Source organism: Periplaneta americana, chromosome 13, assembly GCF_040183065.1.
Source record: "Periplaneta americana isolate PAMFEO1 chromosome 13, P.americana_PAMFEO1_priV1, whole genome shotgun sequence".
Taxonomy (NCBI): Eukaryota; Metazoa; Arthropoda; class Insecta; order Blattodea; family Blattidae; genus Periplaneta; species Periplaneta americana.
This window is the reverse complement of record NC_091129.1, coordinates 158,872,979-158,883,089: the sequence shown is the minus strand read 5'-3', so window position 1 is coordinate 158,883,089 and position 10,111 is coordinate 158,872,979. Positions and strand designations below refer to the sequence as shown.

The window sequence follows — 10,111 nt, the reverse complement described above, 5'->3', positions numbered from 1 at the left end:
ACCGAGATTCGAACTCGGGCCACCTGTTTTCGCGGCCAGACGCGCTGACCGTTACTCCACAGGTGTGGACCCAAAATGTGTAAAATCACGAAAATATTTAATATCAATATCTGGCAGGTATAGGATAGGTAAGACTCTCCAGTTGTGATTTCATAGATCACCCGACTTTTTTACCGCATATTTGACACATTACTATTTTTCCATCTGTAGTGTAAGCTTCGTCCATCGCAATCCATGATTTTATTTTTGGCTTTAGGGTTTAGTTAGTTTAAAGCAGTGGATAAACTCACTTGTACGTGTACTTTATAGGTATTGTAAATACTAAAACTAGAGAACTTAGTAAAATGAGTAACACAACAGTACTGCAAGCACTGTTTCGCTTTACTGGAATAGGAGAAAATAAGAGGAGATGTGGGACATATACATTTTAGCTGCTCCATGTAAGAAACAAAGTACCTACTAATACCTCAAACTACAGGCATTTACAAACTGTTGTTTCAAAAGTGACATTCCTGTCTCATTCAGAAGGGTAGGATTATTCCAGCCGAGAACCATACTTTCTAATTGCTCGGAAAATCCCATTTCCGTATAGGTCTACTAAATTTAAAGTAAAGAGGTCAAGCAATAACCTGAAAAGCTATTTATTTTAATCTTTCAATATATTTACAGTTTGTTCCTTTACTCCAGCTTCTTTTCAAAAGTCGGCTACTTCATTGCGGCTCATGTCAGTCTTGACACGGGTTTTCCGTGGGTGGGTAAGGTTGCAAATTGCATGAGAACGGCATGTGCAGAACAATTATATCCTTTAAATCTGTGTGTTTTAAATTGTAAACTTCCTCGGTAGAAGTTTTTTTTGTTCTTTTGGAAAAATAAAAATGAATAAAACTCCTAAATATGTAGATTTATATAACACAAAGCCATAATTTGTAATGTGGGGTAAATATATAAAAATATGTAATATCAAATTTTAGTATATTAATGGTAATTGCAAGATTCGCAAAGATTTGTTATTTATATACGGTTAGGTTGAAAGGAATATAATATCTAATTACATAAAAATCCGGTCCCTAATCATTATTGGTCAACATTTAACAGACTGCGTAAAACAATCTACAAATTTTTCGTTATAGGCTACGCTCCTATTTACCTATGTATGTCCAACATATAGTGCACTTAGCTCTGTTTTAATCTATAGCCCAGTGTGGAATATCAGGTTGGGAAGGAATGGATAAATCGACACTATATCCTTTAATTTTGCTCCAAAGACAAATAATTATCAAAACTTGGCTCTGTAAACCTTTAGATTACCAACACAGTCACAGTAGTAGTAGTAGTAGTAGTAGTAGTAGTAGTAGTAGTAGTAGTAGTAGTAGTAGTAGTAGTAGTAGCAGTAGTAGTATTAAAAGCAACAGCAGTAATAGTAGCAGTAACATTTATTTTATTGGGTTATTTTACGACGCTGTATCAACATCTAGGTTATTTAGCGTCTGAATGAAATGAAGGTGATAATGCCGGTGAAATGAGTCCGGGGTCCAGCACCGAAAGTTACCCAGCATTTGCTCGTATTGGGTTGAGGGAAAACCCCGGAAAAACCTCAACCAGGTAAATTGCCCCGACCGGGATTCGAACCCGGGCCACCTGGTTCGCGGCCAGACGTGGTGACCGTTACTCCACAGGTGTGGACAGCAGTAACAATAATAGTAGTAGTAGTAGTAGCACTAGTAGCTGAGGTGGTAGCAGTAGTAGTAATTTATTTTATTGGGTTATTTTACGACGCTGTATCAACATCTAGGTTATTTAGCGTCTGAATGAAATGAAGATGATAATGCGCGTGAAATGAGTCCGGGATCCAGCACCGAAAGTTACCCAGCATTTGCTCGTATTGGGTTGAGGGAAAACCTCGGAAAAAACCTCAACTTGCCCCGACCGGGATTCGAACCCTGGTTTTGCGGCCAGACGCCATGACCGTTACTCCACAGGTGTAGACAGCAGTAGTATTAGAATCAGTAGCAACAGTAGTAGTAGTAGTAGTAGCAGTAATAGTAATAGCTGCAGTAGTTGTAGTACTAGTAGCTGCGGTGGTAGCAGTAGAAACAGAAGCACTAGCAACAGTAGTAGTAGTAGCAGCAATAGTAATAGCAGTAGTTGTAGTACTAGTAGCTGCGGTGGTAGCAGTAGAAACAGAAGCACTAGCAACAGTAGTAGTAGTAGCAGCAATAGTAATAGCAGTAGTAGTAGGACTAGTAGCTGCGGTGGTAGCAGTAGCAATAACATTAGAAGTAGTAGTAGTAGTAATAGCAGTGGTGGTGCTAGTAGTGCTAGTACAGCAGTGGTAGCAGTAGTAGTAAGAGTAGCAGTAGCAATAACATTTGAAGTAGCAGTAGTAGTAATAGCAGTGGTGGTGCTAGTAGTGCTAGTACAGCAGTGGTAGCAGTAGTAGTAAGAGTAGCAGTAGCAATAACATTTGAAGTAGCAGTAGTAGTAATAGCAGTGGTGGTGCTAGTAGTGCTAGTACAGCAGTGGTAGCAGTAGTAGTAAGAGTAGCAGTAGCAATAACATTTGAAGTAGCAGTAGTAGTAATAGCAGTGGTGGTGCTAGTAGTGCTAGTACAGCAGTGGTAGCAGTAGTAGTAAGAGTAGCAGTAGCAATAACATTTGAAGTAGCAGTAGTAGTAATAGCAGTGGTGGTGCTAGTAGTGCTAGTACAGCAGTGGTAGCAGTAGTAGTAAGAGTAGCAGTAGCAATAACATTTGAAGTAGCAGTAGTAGTAATAGCAGTGGTGGTGCTAGTAGTGCTAGTACAGCGGTGGTAGCAGTAGTAGTAGTAAGAGTAGTGGTAGCAGTAGTAGTAAGAGTAGTGGTAGCAGTAGTAGTAGCAGCTGTGTTAGTAGTAGTAACAATAGTGTTGTAGTAGTGATAGCAATAGCGGTGGTAGTGGTAGCAGTATTAGTTGTGGCAGTAGTAGAAATAACAACAGTAGCAATAGTGGTGGTAGTAATTCAATTCAATTCAATTTATTTGGCCATTAGACATACAGTTTTAGGCTTCGTCAGAATACATTGAAAAAACATATAAATACATTTTAAAAAACACTAATAACAGACACAGTAAAATTTAAGTGAAAAGGTAAAGGTAAAGGTATCCCCGTAACATGCCATGAAGGCACTTGGGGGGCACAGAGGTAGAGCCCTATGCTTTCCTTGACCTCGGCACTAGAATGAGGTGGTGTGGTCTGCACCACTCTCTGACCGCCTTTTACCCCCGGGAAAGACCCGGTACTCAATTTTATAGGAGGCTGAGTGATACAATGAAAACACGAAATAATCTGAAATTTTTAAATTGAAGAAAACTAACTAAATTGCAATTAAACTTATTTATTAAAATACAATTTCATACAAATTTGTGTTGAAAAACTCAGCAACAGAATAAAAAGGATTATTTAATAACCAATTGTAAAATCTAGTTTTGAAGCTATTGATTGGTAATTTACAATATTGACTTGGGAGCTTATTATATAATTTCATCCCCATAATTAAAAAGTTTGTGTTGCTCTTGTGTAATCTACAATAAGGAATATTAATTTGTTCACTATTTCTAATTTCATGATCATGTATATTGGCCACTAATGAGTAATTGTCGATATTTTGTCGAGTGTAAAGTACTAGATCACATATATACAAATTTATGATTGTTAAAATCCGTGATTGTCTGAAAAGTAGCCGACAATGTTCCAGATAGTTTGATTTACATAAAATTCTAATGGCTTTCTTTTGTAAAATCAAGACGCTTCCAATTTTGGTTCCATTTCCCCAGAAAATTAGGGCATATCGAATTATCGACTGAAAGAAAGAAAAGTAGGCACATCTTAAGATATGTATTAACGTTTTGGAGGAAAATCTACATTTTTTAATCAACCTTTTTAAGATATTTATCAGACAAGATATGAAAGTAGACTAACATAACCATATATCAGAAACTTCAATTTCACTTTTTGATTCCTTAAAAAATGATTAATTAAACATTATTCTATTTCTTCAAAATGCCATATATTTTCTAAAAATTACTCAATTTTGAAATTTCTTTCACTGAGTTATTGCTGTTTATGCGTACAATGCTCTGTACTAGGATTTTGCAGCTAACATTATTACAAAGAAAAATAGCCATAAAAACGCCATTTCAAACGTTAATACATACCTTAAATAATTTTGAAAAACGCAAGTAGTTAATTTCTTTAGCAAATATAAAACTCTTGATAGCTTTGTGCATATGTATTCGATGTGCTTATCCCATGTTAAACTGGAGTCTATAAAAAGTCCCAGAAATTTTGTGTAGTCAACTCTGTTGTCCTTATTTATTAGATAGTTTAGGCTGAAAGTTAAGTTGATAGTTTTTTCTTGATTAAGCAAGAACCCATTAGATTCAAACCATAAAGCCAGTAGTACCAGTAATAGTAATGGCGGTAGTATTAGTAATAGTAGCAGCAGTGGTGATGGTAGGTAATAATAGTAACATCAGCAGTGGTAGTAGTAGAACCAGCAGTAGTAGTTGTAGTAACATGCAACAAGAATTATCCAGTCTCATGATAGCAAAAAAAAAAAAAAAACGCGGATTCCTTCATGAGTTAATGTAATCCTATTCAGTGCAGCAGGCAGTTAAGGGAGCCCTTCACGTCTGCATATTTTCTAGTTACCTCTACGCAAACTTCAATTAGACGGACGCACAAGCAAGACGATGAACTCAATAACGAAATTCCTTATGAAACCCGAAGCAAAGTGAAGCGCAGATAGGAATTTCTGATTTTTTTTTTTCTCTTTTTCATTTACGCTTAGTTTAATGAAGGTTAGAGGGGCACGATATTGAAAATAACAGAATCATTTGATTGCGAAGAGAAGTACTGTCCGTTACACAGGAGAAGACGAGCGGAAAGAATGTGAACTTCGTGACTATCGGTGCTGATTATTATAAACATCGCTCAGATAAGCATCCCAGTAGCCAGGTTATTACTCGTGCAGGAAACATGAGTAACAATGCGTATGGAAATTAAAGCTGAGTTGAACAGAAGGAGACCTAATGTTTCCGTTTGCTGCAGTACAAATATTGCACGTGTTGTCGTACGTTATCTGTTCACATCCCTTCCTCCTCAGTCCGCTCTCGTCTGATAAACTGTTCTTTTTAAGAAACAGTTTCGACTGTAACTGTTTCATGAACGAAGCTATTCCAAAATAACAGTTTCAAAGAAACAGTTTCATAATAATATGTTTACAACATCAGTGCCACCTGTTCCAAGTGTGTCAACTTCTCATCTGCTTCGGAAACATGTTTGAAAGCACTTGAATCGTCTTTAAATCAGCCGTTCAGTGTATTATGACAACGAAAGTCATTTTTCGTAGGTTACTGTTAAGTAGAGTTGGGTCGATTCGTGAACGAATCGTTCATTCGAACGACTAATAATAAAGAATCGTAAGAATCGATTCGTGGTATCAACGAATCGTCGTTCAAAAGAATCGTAACGAATCGTCGTTCAAAAGAATAGTAACGAATTGACATGGTATCGTAACCCACGATTCTATTTACTTGTTTGATGTAACCTGTCAGCGGACATTTCCGAACAGTGCCGAATGCTCCCGAGCGAGAGTGAAATCAAAATCTGCATTTGTTAAGTGTGAAAAATAATGAACACGAACCTGAAATTTGCATAGTTAAATAGAGACGTAATGCAAAAAATGTGCTTCATAATAAGGTACAGCTGATAAATTATAATTTAGAAAAATTATCTTGGGTAATTTTGTAGATTAATGGAGGTCATGCTGAATAGTTCCAGCCAATAAGAAACAGACAATCCAATGTCTCGCCTCTTATGCCATCTGTGCGAGAGATTTAGAACGTTTTTGTTCTACGCGTGGTTTGCAAAGGAAAGTGTCCTGAGAGTCGTTCTTTGACGATTCAAAAGAATAGTTAGAATCGCAGACTGAGAAGAATCGTGAACGAATCGTTAGAATTGATTGGCAATGTATCATTGAATCGTTGGAATCGACTTCTGAAAAAGAATCGTGTTGCCAAACTCTACTGTTAAGGGTACAATAAATAATTACAATTCAAAATGAACCGATTGTAGTAAAAATAACGCATATAAACCTAGGAGAGTTTAATAACGATAAGACATTAGGCGATAATATTTTTCGCGGTATATTAATCATCATCGTCATCATCATCATCATCATCATCATCATCATCATCATCAGTAGCTCTACAACTCATTGCTGAGTCCTGGCTTCCTCAAGGACTCGTCTCCAGCCATCGCGATCCAAAGCTACGCGGTATATTAATAATTAACACTATTTTAGGGCACCATGAACATTCGAAAAAATTTCTCAGGCTTTCAGCCAGGTCATAAGTTGGTGATCCACCGACGTTTCGAGGATGTTCATCTTCCTCATCTTCAGGGTTAAATGATATCTGAGGGAAAAAATCGAAAAATCGAAAGAGAATTGGGAGGACAAATTTAAAAGGTACGCAAAACGCGTCCTTGCAAGGGGTTGGGGGCTGAACAAAACTAAGTATGTGAGCTCCAAGCCTGTTGGCCACTAGTCTCACTCCGGGTTACGCTGCTCCACTGAAGGAGCTCTAGAAAATTTTAAAGGGGAAGCCGAAATTGGACGTAACCTCTTAGGTACCACATACGCGAGGGGGACTGAGATTTGATCAAGTGATCACGGAACGGGGCGAGGAGGAGCTGGCTGGTGTTTGCCGTTAGGATGGCAAGACGCTGTCGTCTGTTGTTCGGTGACAAAGCATGTGAAGGCCGTCGGAAGAAGCGCCGTGAAATCTAAATCTGCAATTTGAGAGGTCCCTGTCCTTTCAAATTGCGACTAATTAAGTGACCTCGTATATTTAATAGACAATTTATAGGTTCTGAACTAGGGCATACGTCGTTTACACAAGGGGAATATATATGGGGAAGGGCATATAGGTCCGTGGCCCATTTCTTATAGGGCTCATCCCGACATTTGTCTTACGCCTTAGGAAAACCACGGAATACCTTAGGCAGGATGAGTTGTCTCATATGTAAGAGACTAGCCAATTTAGCTATTATGTATGAGGTGATTGTTGTCATGAGCCTTGTTGAATCGTCTCAATTTAGAGACCAGCCATTTGGCTATATGGTGGCTCAATTACGAAGAGAGGGGAGAGATGTAATTTTTCATTAATTTAGAGTAATTAGGGAGATTCATGGGGATATGAGTGCAGATCCGTGGCCCATTTCTTTTAGGGCTCATCCCGACATTTGTCTTAGCGCCTTAGGAAAACCACGGAAAAACCTTAGGCAGGATGAGTTGTCTCAATATCAGAGACTAGCCAGTTGGCTCTTAGGTTGAATGACTCTATGAATCGATGGATCTATACTAGCCAATTGGCTCTATGATAGTTCCATCGATCAACAAAAGTAGATATTGTTAGGGAGGGATTTTGTTTAGCCCAGTTAAGACAAGGTCATTTTAAAGCGGTTGCACTATCCAAGGAGTCTCATGGAGTTGAGTCGTGGCTACCAAAACCTGGGAGTAACGCCAGCCTCCCTGTCCTCCTGTCTCAATAGTATAGCTAATGGACCTGTCTGGTGCCTACGCCGTAACCTAGGATCATACTGGCCGAGGCCAGATATGAGCATATCTGAGGTGTTTTTTTTTTTTTTTTTTTTTTTTTTTAACCTTGGGGATTTAGTGAAGTGAATTTTTAATGGCAGGCAGAGTAACTATCTCATGCCTCCATGTTTTAGTTTGCTACCAGTGCACTTCATTAGAACCAGGTACCCAGCTTCGAAGCCGTTAGCCCTGTGAACTTACAATATATTTATATTCCCCTATTATCATAATTCAGGGTTTGTATCTAAGAAATTAGCAAGTTCTTTGTGATAGTAGAAGAGAAAGAGTGGGGGAAGGGAAGTGGTCCGTGGCCCATTTCTTTTAGGGCTCATCCCGACATTTGTCTTATTGCTCAAGGGAAACCACGGAAAAACCTAGATCAGGATGAGATGTCGTGCTGACGACAAGCCAATTGGCTATAGTGTGGTCGGAATATGTTCAGATGGGGCATATCTGAGGGTACCCAGCTCCTTAATTTATAGTGCCAGAGGGAGGAGTCAGCCGAGGAGCTGTGCGCCGATTGGCTGGAAAGGCCAAGGAGCTAAGTAATTTCCCCTTAGTCTCTCGCAGGTTTTGGTGTCTTCTAGCTGCCTGGTAAACATCCTTCCCGTAAAGGAATTTGAAGTAACTACTGAAGCTTTCCTGGCGACGTGATAGTCGGCGCACAGCTCCTCGGCTGACTCCTCCCTCTGGCACTATAAATTAAGGAGCTGGGTACCCTCAGATATCATTTAACCCTGAAGATGAGGAAGATGAACATCCTCGAAACGTCGGTGGATCACCAACTTATGACCTGGCTGGAAACCCGAGAAAATTTCGAATTATCACGTCGCCAGGAAAGCTTCAGTAGTTATCATGAACATATTATCCATCAATGGACAGCTAATAATCAGGAGATTTATTAGGGAATTTGATTCGTACAATTAAATTGCGGGATCCTACATAGGCTACTGTTGCACGAAGGCACAAACATGGATAGTATTATATCTACTTTTGATTGGAGTTCAATGATAGCGCTACAGGTGCCCCTTGCAGACAACAAAGAAGAGTAAAACTGTTTAGAAATTGAACTGTTTCTCTCGGAACCATGTGGAACGTTGAAGTGATCACTGGAGTAGTGTAACACTCTTTGGAACAGTTGGAACAGGTTATTTCACGAAACTGTTTCAATTGTGAAACAGTTTCACATAAACTATTCCAGGTTTTTTTACCCATCTCTAACCGACAGTAATTTGTAAATAAGATGCGCATCGCTAACAATTCTCAATGTATCATCTCTTCCTGTGTCACTGTTCAAAGTCGATAATGGTAGGCCTATTTTTTTTTTTAGTGCCGTAATTAAACAACATGTTCCATTACAGTTTGTAATACTACATGTTCTGGTTTACATCTATATTGCCTGGGATACATATTAAGTTGAATTCCAATTGTGTTAAGTTGATGATTGATAAGCTACCATATACCTGATTGTTGACTAATTACAATATAAGCTTGTACAGGGACATCATTTTATTTTTACTTCAATTTTTATTGTACCTGAGTTTTGGAATGTACTTCACTCCCACCCCTTCTACTAGTAAACTTCCAACCGTTCACGACACAGAGCCGAGGGCGCGTAAGCAGTACTGAGTCAGTGAGTATAGTACGTTCCAGAAATATGTTCGCGTTTTCCAGTGACGAAAGAGCTTTCAATATTGAATCATATTTTCGTACAGGTACTGTCGTCCGTTTGCCTACGTCACATCCCGGTTTCCCCCACTTGCTTCTGTTCGACCGTCTGTTAAATCTAGTAGCTGGGCTATCTTAGCTCTTTTCTGAAAATATTAATTTCTGTCAGGAATTGGACGTCTACGTAATATTATACAACTGTCTAAAATAACTTAAATAAAAGGGCCTCGTTAAGTAATTAACTGTCACGTGATCCCCCCTTTCTACGACCCTGCGACAAAACCACTTGAACGGACAGTAGATAGCATGTCTGAGTAATTTTATCTTTTCGGATCGGGCAGAAGTGAAGATTGAATTTACAGTACGTAAGGTACTCTTTTATAGAGTAGGTACAGAACTATTTCAACATGAGTTACTTGTACGTAGGACGAAACTGGTAATTGGAATTAGGTACAATAGTCTATAGTGCGATAATATGCACATTGGAACTGAAGTCTGTATCGAAATGAACGGCCACCATTTTCAAAAATGTGTTTAAATATTCATATTATGATTATTTTTCAATTTAACTTCATTCTCTATATTGTACGCTAATGTGATGTAACAGAACAATATACACTGCATAATTAATACTTCCGAATGGATAGGTCAATTCGTGAGTAAAAACACTAGGCCTAAGTGTTAATACAGTACTGTATTTTGATTAAACAAAAACCTAATGAAAATTATCAAACTCAAAATTGCGATATTTCCTAGTTTACGTAAGTGGGTGAACTACTTTTCTGCCCTCCTATACCTAGTAAAG

At 38.5% G+C, this 10,111-nt stretch overlaps 1 long non-coding RNA gene across 1 annotated transcript in view; it reads right to left on the bottom strand.

Annotated features, from left to right (window-relative positions):
* Window positions 1-1,436: 1,436 nt before the first annotated feature.
* The window catches only part of LOC138711667 (uncharacterized), a 41,885-nt gene continuing 33,210 nt past the window's right edge, over window positions 1,437-10,111 (bottom strand). Inside the window, exon 2 of the long non-coding RNA XR_011335415.1 lies at window positions 1,437-1,638. This is a non-coding gene — a long non-coding RNA (uncharacterized lncRNA). The remainder of the gene's footprint in view (window positions 1,639-10,111) is intronic.